This window comes from Macrobrachium rosenbergii, chromosome 50 (assembly GCF_040412425.1).
Source record: "Macrobrachium rosenbergii isolate ZJJX-2024 chromosome 50, ASM4041242v1, whole genome shotgun sequence".
Lineage (NCBI taxonomy): Eukaryota > Metazoa > Arthropoda > Malacostraca > Decapoda > Palaemonidae > Macrobrachium > Macrobrachium rosenbergii.
In genome coordinates, this window is record NC_089790.1 from 22,729,001 (window position 1) to 22,740,000 (window position 11,000).

An 11,000-nucleotide genomic window follows, 5' to 3' on the forward strand; every position below is an offset into this window, starting at 1 on the left:
GAAACTCAGTCCTCAACGGAGAAAATAGTATTTGAACCTAATTATTTGGAGAATTAAAGTAAGGTGATTACTGAATTTTCTCGACTCCATCCATTCATTGCTTCCAGTTAATTCCTAGGATTTCCTTTTAGTTTTCTGTAAAAGAAAACTATTGTGCCGGCTTTGTCTGTCCGTCCGCACTTTATTCTGTCTGCAATTTTTCTGTCTGCCCTCAGATCTTAAGAACTACTGTGGCTAGAGGGCTGCAAATTGGTATGTTGATCATCCACCCTCCAGTCATCAAGCATACCAAATTGCAGCCCTCTAGCCTCAGTAGTTTTTGTTTTATTTAAGGTTAAGTTTAGCCATGATCGTGCTTCTGGCAATGATATAGGATAAGGCCACCACCGGGCAGTGGTTAATGTTTCAAGGGCCGCGGCTGTTACAGCATTATACCGGGACCACCGAAAGATAGATCTATTTTCGGTGGCCTTGATTATAAGCTGTAGCGTTTGTACAGAAAACTCGATTGCGCCGAAGAAACTTCGGAGCATTTTTTACTTGTTTCTGAACGCAAGTACAGCACGCAGTGCTGCCAAATTCGCTTCCATTTACTTCCGAAACTGATTAAACTTTGAAGCCTTGTTCACCTGAAGAAATATGTTAATTAATGGTCTTCGGATAATCGTTCAGGATTTCATGAAGTAATGAGTGTAATTCATGCTGATTCGATTTTCTTGTCTAATCATTAAATATACTTGCTTATTTTATTTCCAAGTGCTCATCCATCAGAAAGTTCGAAATAAATGGCATAATTTTGAGTCCTATAATATATTTGCAGACGAAATTGTTAAAAAATGTTGTAATGTGAAGAACAACCCAATTTGTTACAGATAAACGCGTGGTAACAACATAGCTGACGCAAATCATAATGAAGGGATTTTAGCATATTTGGCCCCAGTAAAATTCTGCAAATAAACAGATTTTGTTTTTATAAATGTAAGTTGTATGTTTACGAATACAGGTAAAAACGAGTACGAATCACATTAGTTTTAGTAGTATCTGGACGCAGCATCTGCTTTAAACTGAACAGTTACTGTTTATCTAACCGTAGAGCTTCACGTTTCATTGTCATCCCGTTGGCGATACACGACAAAAAAACGTAGTAAAGCATCGCCACTGTCGTAAAAAAAAAAAAAAAAAAAAAAAAACGTAGAGTATCGCCAATTCCCCTAATGAAAAAGACATCACAGAAATCCCTTCCGAGCAAGCACGGAGCGCTATCTGGCCTCCTTTGAAATCTGCGGTAGTCTCGTCTCGCAGCAAATTTTCCCGTTATCTGAAGTGCCAGAAGTTAGGAACGGTGTTTACGTCCTGTTGTGAGAGAGCTGGGATCTGTTCGCTTCTTGTTGGGGGGTGGGGGGGGACTATTTTTAGCAAGCGCCATTCACCCGGGAATAGACTGGAACGGCCGTGACGGGAACCGTTGTTATATACAAAATAAAAAGCAAAACAAGGTGGGTGGGGAATCATTTTCTTTTTGGCGTCTTTTCTGTCGATTTTTTTTTTTGTGTCAGTAGTCAATGCACTTAACAACTTATTAATAAGAAAATAAAACTTGTTTTCATAAGTTAAATAAAATTATTTTCTATTGCGCATTTATTCGGCGACTTATTCATTTTCCAGCACTTTCCCTACACTACTCATGATTTCCACATTCAAACGGACGCTCTTCGTATCGTACATAAGCACCAATTTCTAGTGATTTAGACATTTTTACAGTAATATTAAAGAACTGTTTAACCACAATTTCTTATTTAGGAAAATTTTAAAACATTCTGTTAATCCTCTATTATTTGTCATAAGTAATTGAATTTTATTTACCTGTATCCTGTATTTTGCAACCACATTACCTAACTAATTCAGCCTCAGATTACGTCGTTCTTGGCGCACATCGATTTCCCTAAGGGCCGCAGCCTGCGAAGCGACTGTCATAATCGTAAATGAAAATACATACTCTGGCTTATAAGGTCATTTGCTGTTTGCAGAAGTTACGCTTGCGTTCCGCCCTGGAAATCAGGTCATCTGTCAATTACAAAGATTTTGATTATCTGATTTCTGCTGTAGAACTATCATTATGCTTGTTGTCAGAGTTATTTTTTTTTAGTAATAAATCTTTCTTTAACAGGGTATAACTACAGTAACAAAAAATAAAACATGGCCACGTACAACCTGTTGCTGGAGAATATTATATTAAGTAGGTGAAAAGTATAACTTAGTTTTACCAGGCCACTGAGCTGATTAACAGCTCTCCTAGGTTCTGACCCGAAGGATTAGACTTATTTTACGCGACTAAGAACCAACTGGTTACTTAGCAACTGGACCTACAGTTTATTGTGGAATCCGAACCACATTATAGCGAGAAATGAATTTCTGTCACCAGAAATAAATTCCTCTAACTCTTCATCAGCCGGCCGGAGACTCGAACTCGGGCCTACCGAGTGATAGGCCACAGCTTTACCGACTCACCCAACGAAGAGCTATTTTAAGAAACCATGAAGAATGTTATATCAACTAGGTGCAGGAACTATGCAGAATGTTACATTAACCAGAAGCAAAGATTATGCACAATACTACATTAACTAGGCGCAGAAACTATGCAGAATGTTACATTAACTAGCTGCAGAAACTACAGAAACTAATTCCTGTGACTAATTATACATGACACCATCAGCAACCACCTCTGTTATCAAGTATTTCTCGGCTATTAACCATCACAGGTTGGGAAAGCATAATCCAGTTAATCAGCTTATTGACCTGGCGCATATGAAGGCTGCAGGGAATGGCATTGTGAAAGAAATGCCATCATTCCAGAGGCAGGAATGAAAAATGGATATTGAAGTTCTTCATTTCCTTTGATACTGTTACCTGCTTCTCTCTCTCTCTCTCTCTCTCTCTCTCTCTCTCTCTCTCTCTCTCTCTCTCTCTCTCTCTCTCTCTCTCTCTCATGCCTTACAAGGCAGTATCTCTTTCTACCAGGCTACATGATATCGAAACATCCTTTTCCGTTTTTCTTTCTATACTAACCTTTAAACGAAGGCCTGTTTTATCTTTACATGTGTATAAATCTCAGCTTTCTTCAGAGAAATGTTGAAGTATTATTATCTGGTCGAGGTTCACGTAAGTAGAATGAATATATATATATATATATATATATATATATATATATATATATATATATATATATATATATATATATATATATATATATACATATATAGCATTTAATAATCACTCTGATAAAATAAGTGATACCATCCCCTTCCCCCTCCCATACACACACGTCCTTTGTACTCATTTACAAGCACATTTACAGGTAATTCTCGCAACTTTCGTATCATCCATTCAGGTGGCACTGAAGCAATTTCCCATTCACGAAAGAGGAACGCTAGGTGACCCAACGTTAATGATCGCAATTTCAACCGAAACGCCCAATCAAAAGGGCCATTCATTATTTCCGAGTATCCGGTCATAGTTATCTTCACTTGTTCCTTCAAGTTATTGTTGCAATGTCACGTCTCTGAAGATTTATGACATAGAATGATGGGAAAGGTACAGCTGTTATGGGGCCAGTTGCCTTTTATTCTACATATTTCCTCTACTAAGGGGTCAGTGGTAAAATAAATCGATTTATGTTATTTACAACGTTAGTTTTTAATGTCACAAATCGATTATGAGGAGGTTCATGATGTTAAGAAATGGAGGGTCTTTTTCTTTGATGTATTTATTTCATCAAATTTGTGTTCTCAGTAATACAAGGCATATTTTCCCGAGATGTTTTCACTTTAATGAACGCTATTCTGTACATAAAATTATAATGAATGAAATCGAAATATTATCTTTCACTAACTCAGTATAATGAACTGCATCTCATTTACAGATATCGGAAACCTATCTAAAACTTCATATTTACTCTTTAACTCCAATGCCATTCACTCAACTGCCCCAGCACTTTTAGAGACGCGCGAAAAGAAAACTAGGGATGCATTTTGTCCTTGTTTTTTCATAACAACATTCCATTTACATATCTCCAGGTGCTCCAGTAAAGAAACATCACACTGTAAACAATTTATATTCATTCTAACGTACTGTTATCTAATTGAGGAACGTTGAAATTACCATTGAGTCGCTCTTAGCATGCCGCTGAAAACGTGGTTTAATTTAGTCATATATCTCCCCGGAGTTTTCAACCTTCCGGGGGTCAAATGTTAACAGAATATTACTATAGGACAGTGAATCTGATATAAAACCAATTAAAGGCCAAAACAAGTAAAAAATGCGCCCAAGTTTCTTCAGCGCAATCGAGTCTTCTGTACATCATATAATCAAGGCCACCGAAAATGGATCTATCTTTCGGTGGTCTCGGTATAATGCTGTATGAGCCCCGGCCCATGAAATTTAACCACGGCCCGAGGGTGGCCTGGCCTATATTGTTGCCATAAGCACGATCATGGCTAACTTAAACTTTCAATAAAAGAAAACTATTGTGACGGCTTACTCTGCCCGCCCGTGCTTTTTCTGTCCGCCCTCAGATCTTAAAAACTACTGAGGCCAGAGGGCTGCAATTTGGTATGTTTGATGATTGGAGGGTGGATGATTAACACACAAATTTGCAGCCCTCTAGCCTCAGTAATTTTTAAGATCTGAGGGCGGACAGAAAAAGCACGGACGGGCAGAGTAAGCCGTCACAATAGTTTTCTTTTACAGAAAACTAAAACGTGATGTTAAGATCCCAGACAAAAAAAAAAAAAAAATAGACAATTGAATGCAAAACCATTTATGTCTGTTACGTTAAAAAGGCTTAATTTATTCATGTTAATGGAAATGTGGAAAACTTTTAAAAATCCCTGGTGGTCTACAAGCGTAGAAATCAGACATATTAAGTGTTTAGAAATGTTGAATTCCTTCCACAGATCTGGCTGTATATACTTGCTGCTCGTCTGAGCTGTTACCTCAGAATACTCGGAACTCATCAGTCCTTGTACGGAGTATTGTTCTCATACGAAAAGGCTCGTCACAGAGCAGAACCAAAACCTTTCTGTCTAGTAAATTATGTACAGTCGGTTACCCAAGTTTTATTTATATTTCAAATAACACCCCTCACGCCCGCCCCCCCACCCCCGGGGAACTTCTTGACTTCTTGATTCTCTAGTCATCACTGTAAATATAAGCATTAAACTTCCATTTATATTTTACCTAATTCACAAACGCAGGGGTTAACATCTTACGCCAATCTTTGGTGCCTATCAATCATGGTTGATGTCTCTGAATTTCCTAAATAAGCTTAGTAAGTTGCTTTAAGATACCCGTGCCTGTCTATCGTGCCACCTTGACACCAATGAAGAACGTAAGAGTTAAAGGGGTAATAAAATATTATTGGTATTAACTGAGGAAATTTGGAAAAGACCTAAATTAAATTAAATATGTTTGATAATGTTGGAGGTGCATTCAGCTAGAAGAATGTGGATGTTGAAATGAATTATTCTCTATAATGCAGATTATAAAGAGATGTAATGCGCAACTATGGAAGAATTTATAGAGAGATATTGAAACTAGCTTACCTTGAATTTTCCCAGCGACGAAATCATTCCTCCGGGCCAATATAGCGGACTGGCATATTATCTGGAAAACACATAATAAAAGTAGATCACTGAAATGTGAATTATTTTTGCGAAAAAATTTAGAGATTCAGTGAAATCTTATCGTAAGATTTAAGAAAAATCAGAATCGTTAGGAAGCATTCAAAAACTTCAAAAACTACAGCCTGAAATTTGCTTGAATTGAATTCGGAAAAGCTGAGGTCATTGTATATTCAAATCAGACCTATACTAACAATTTCTTCTAACTATTTATTATTGAAAACGTATAATTTTATGTGCCAGGCATAATCTCTTCCTCAAACCTATCACACCCTTTATCTTGAGAATCAAAATCCTCTATCTCTCCCTCTCTCTCTGACGGTAATGTGTGAGTAATTAATATAATTGTAGGATTAGATAGCCTCTAATTAATGCTCGAAGTTAATTTACATACTCTGTTCATCAGCACACTTCTAGTTCAGGTCTTTCAACCTCTATTACTACTAAAACGGACCGAGAGAGAGAGAGAGAGAGAGAGAGAGAGAGAGAGAGAGAGAGAGAGAGAGAGAGAGAGAGAGAGGCACACAGACAGACAGACGAACAACACCAGCTTCCAAACCAAAAGATAAAACATGGCTCTTAAAAAGGATGAAAGGAGCCTAAAGTTTAATGGATTCGGAAATGATACCGAAGGAATTTGTGGCCTTGTTTGCGCCCTGATGATTGTGAATGATGAAGGACTGTGGTGTAAGTCACCAGACAGCGCTCACGCGGACACTCAGGTGCAACGGCTCATATAGATTAGAATGATAAGAAGCGTCGTAAATTTCGACAGATTTATTCGGCTTCGTAATTCATTCTTGTCCTCATATTTTATACCGTGGGCTTTAGGAATGTCAGTCAGGGATTGGACATGAGTTTGGAAAGAACAGATGAAAGAGGAGAGAAGCAAGCAGATTTTGCCTTTGTGTGAATGGACTCTCTTACTGTCTAATTAAGAATTGACTGCGAAAGATAAATTGGGTGATTCCCTTTTAAATAAAAGAGACTTTTACACTCAAACATATGCAGGAGAGAACGAATTGGAAGAGAACAGAGTAACTCTGATAATAACCCTCAATGATCAATTACTTTGATTTTTTATTGTCTGTATAAATGCTTGTTATTTATAAGTAATATGAAAGTATTTTCAGCAAACAAAAGGCACATCCTTTGAATTAGAGGAAACAAATAAAATGAAAAACCTAAAAAGGCATATTAGTTATCCTATTTTAAGTCATATTTTTTACGTTTATGATTTTAAATTCTTTCCTTCTTTCTTAGAATCTTAGAATTGTAGACAGCGTCAACAGACCATAAACCCAAGAGGGTTCCAAAGGGGAATCAGCCTGCAGAGAGAGAGAGAGAGAGAGAGAGAGAGAGAGAGAGAGAGAGAGAGAGAGAGAGAGAGAGAGAGAGAGAGAAGTTATAGGAAAAGGTGATAAATAAATAAATATGAGAGAATGGCAAATAAAACCGATACACCTGAAATTCAGATGTCAGCAGAGAGCAGGAATGAAATTGCTCCTTCCTTAAATATTTGGAGATCAGGTGATTCCACAACTGCACTAGGCAATCTATTCCACGTTTCGATTGTAGCCAAGATAAAACTCCTAGCAAACTGAGTAATATTCAGCATAGTGGTTCAAGCAAAAGCAGGTGGGTCAGGTAAAGAACATTGCGGGGGATGTTTGTCGTTGTAGTGCAATTTATGTAAGAAACATAAATTAACTTACTTTGCGTCTATGCCACAAGTCAAATTAAAGAGTTGGCAAAATAAACTTAACTGATGACATAACTCTATCCAAGATTTTTAGATTTACGGGCATTTCTTAAGTCGATACGTTCCTCTCGAAATACAGCAGCTAATATTGATGTATTCTTTATGTATTCACTGAGTGACTGTTACTTTTATTCATACAGTTGCAAAGCACTGTATTTTATTTATTACGATATACGAAAAATTTCCTTGATGATGTTTAACCGATGTAAGGAGAATAGATTAATGAATGATGGATCATGGTAATATAACTAATTTTACTCAACAGTGTCATTTCAATACATTCCGTAGAGTTTATATAAAACTGTAATTTATAGGGTTTTGGACGAAAAAACAGAGACAAGGAAAATATTCTGGTGAATGTAGGATATTGACTAAAAGGCAAGTCAGGATTTCAACATACAACAGGAGGAAAAAAATTGTAGATTTCTGCTTCTAAGTTGAAAGAAAAAATATGCAATTTACTGGAAAGGAAAATGTTGACAGTTCTGCAATTAGGGAGGTCAATGGACAACCATGTAATAAGGGGTCAATGGACAACCATGTAATACATCTGAGAGAGAGAGAGAGAGAGAGAGAGAGAGAGAGAGAGAGAGAGAGAGAGAGAGAGAGAGAGCCATGATTCAGTGCTGTCAAATAATGTCAGTCAAAATGAAGACCAAATGTTAGATTTAGAAAGAGTGCAAGAGACAGAAATAAAACTCATTTGACAAAAAATAAAATACAAATAACTAAAACTGACGAAGAAAGATTTTTACTGCAACCAATCAAAATGTGACGAGAAAGACAAAGATACAGAGAATAATGAATAAGATCTAACATAAATGATTCTTTGCACATTTATGAATCATGGATGAACCCATTATGCAGGAAACTTCTGTAAAAAAAATTCCATCTTAGAAAGATCCTTTTAAATATAAAATGTTCTTGGGTCACTGTCAAACCCGCTAAAACTAACTGTATAATAACTTGCATAATTTTTAGGATCTTATCTTTTTCACTTACCATAACAATTGCAGGTAGTAGTTATTTTTAAGGTTCACATTTACAACAATCATCGGTTGAAAGTAATGGCTTCTTACAATTGGTTAGTGTTTTGCACGTGAAAGCAGTTTTCACATACAAAAAAACACTGAGGAACTGTAAGAGTCCATTAGAATAATAAAAATGTGTTTCTTCTAAAGTAAAATATTTCTTGAAATGCTCATCTGGTATTGGAGAACCTATCTTATATATTCATATGCAAACCTCCAATCCACACATTTGCACTCGGACACGTTTCTTTTAAATAAAAAAGCGTTATTTTGATCGTATACAAGGAATATTTCACACGCTCGTGAAAATCTGCACTACGACCAAAATTACCAAATATATGGCATTGGCCATTCTCGGGAAAATTCCTTCTGGTTTCAAATGACTGTCATAAGCGTTACGGTTCATAAATCCTTTAGGAATCGAAGCCTAGTGCGCCATAAACCTGACTTTGCCTAAGCCTAAGTATCACTTCTGTCTTTTCCTACGAGGCGCGTTCTCTCTCTCTCTCTCTCTCTCTCTCTCTCTCTCTCTCTCTCTCTCTCTCTCTATACTCCTCTTCTCGCTTTGTCGTTTATGCGCATTCTCCTTTATGGTGTGAAACACAAAAGGAGTTTTTCTTCTTGGACATAAATTGCGTCATTCTTACGTTGTCCAGGTAAGTGTGCGAAGGGGAACACAAATGCGAAAGAAAAATGACATTTCGTTTGATAATGGGGATGGAGACATTTTCACGAAGAAACTGGGTACAGATGATGATGGTAAACATAAATGGGTGGTCATACAATGGTAAAATGTAAAAATAACGTTATACGAGATTATACAAGTGGGCTTTCTCGAAAAGTAAGAATTCTCTCTCTCCCAGAGAGAGAGAGAGAGAGAGAGAGAGAGAGAGAGAGAGAGAGAGAACTGAATAGTATACAAAACAGTGGCAGTGCATAATTATGGAATAAATAGTTCTGGAATATTGCGCGGGTGACGCTTATGGAGGACTTGGCAAACTGTTGACCGAAGGAGGAAATTGCAGTGTATGGTGGAAGCTTTTTTAAAATGTAGAATTGTCAACTAATGCTAGTAAATGTAACTTCATGAGAATGTTCATTTATAAATGCTATCATGAAAGGTACGAAAAAGACTCTATTTCCTCGTGCATTTATGATTTTTGGTAAATGCTATTGATGGTTGTAAAGTCGGGGAGAGCTCTAAAACACAAACAAGGAAAAACAAGCAAAAATTGGACCGAAGAACTTCTGCGCAATCGAGTTTTCTGTACAGCGTATAATCAAGGCCACCGAAAATAGATCTATCTTTCGGTGGTCTCGGTGTAATGCTGTGTGAGACGGGGCCCGTGAAACTCTCAGCCGGCCGTGGTGGCCTGTCCTATATCGTTGCTAGATGCACGATTATGGCTAACTTTAACTTTAAATAAAAGAAAAACTACTGAGGCTAGAGGACTGCAATTTGGTATGTTTGATGATTGGAGGGTGGATGATCAACATACCAATTTGCAGCCGGCTAGCCTGTGTAGTTTTTAAGATCTGGGGGCGGACAGGAAAGTGGAGACAGAAACCTGAAAAGGAAAAAAAAAGCGTTAAAACTGCAAACTTGACTAAATCAAGGGTAGATAAAACATCAATCATTAATTTAACAATTTTTAAATTGATACTAAAATGGTATGGTTTTGTTAATGGGCTTGTTAATATAGTCGTCCATAAAAAAGTGCCGTGAGGACAAAACTTTCCAAAAAAGAAATGGACTAAACTACCCTAAGTTTACTGGGTACAGAGAGGATATGAAGAGCATAATTCGATCTGGGTCCTTTGAGAGATGGTATGGGGAAAAATGGAGAGGGTGCAAGAATGAAAAATGGAGACAAATACAGACTTTTTTGGTTGCGTGCATTTATGGTATAATGGATAATTTATACGTATCTCTAACTCAAAACAACTAAAAGCAATAATAATGTTGTAGCAATGAATAAATGACCATAAAAATCTATTGGCAACTCTCGCTTCAACACCATTTTGAACAGCATCAAGTATCGGTTTCCAAAAAATTCTCTGAGCTGGAAGTGATAGTGAATCAGTGTCAAAACTGAACACCAGGAAACAAAATTACTTATTTGAAACTCTCTGACGTTGTAAAGTGTTTTTTTTCTAGTTTGTGGAAGATTGGACACGTTGCCAATCGCTGAAAGCAAGTGTTACTAACAAAAAACAAGTGAAAAAATGCGCCGAGGTTTCGTCGGCGCAATCGAGTTTTCTGTACAGGAAAGAATGTTGTATGAGCCGTGGCCCATGAAATTTTAGCCACGGCCTGGTGGTGGTCTGTCCTATAGCGTTGCCAGATGCACGATCATGGCATAATTTTAACCTTAAATGAAATAAAAACTACTGAGGCTAGAGGGATGCAATTTGGCATGTTTGATGATTGGAGGCTGGATGATCAATATGCCAATTTGCAGCCCTCTAGCCCCCGTAGTTTTTAAGATCTGAGGGTGGACAGAAAAAGTGCGGACAGACACAAAAAGT

The 11,000-nt window shown here is 37.2% G+C and overlaps 1 long non-coding RNA gene across 1 annotated transcript in view; it reads right to left on the minus strand.

Moving 5' to 3' along the window:
- Positions 1-11,000, minus strand: part of LOC136832881 (uncharacterized) — a 388,835-nt gene that overhangs the window by 203,649 nt on the left and 174,186 nt on the right. Inside the window, exon 4 of the long non-coding RNA XR_010851347.1 lies at positions 5,601-5,661. This is a non-coding gene — a long non-coding RNA (uncharacterized lncRNA). The remainder of the gene's footprint in view (positions 1-5,600; positions 5,662-11,000) is intronic.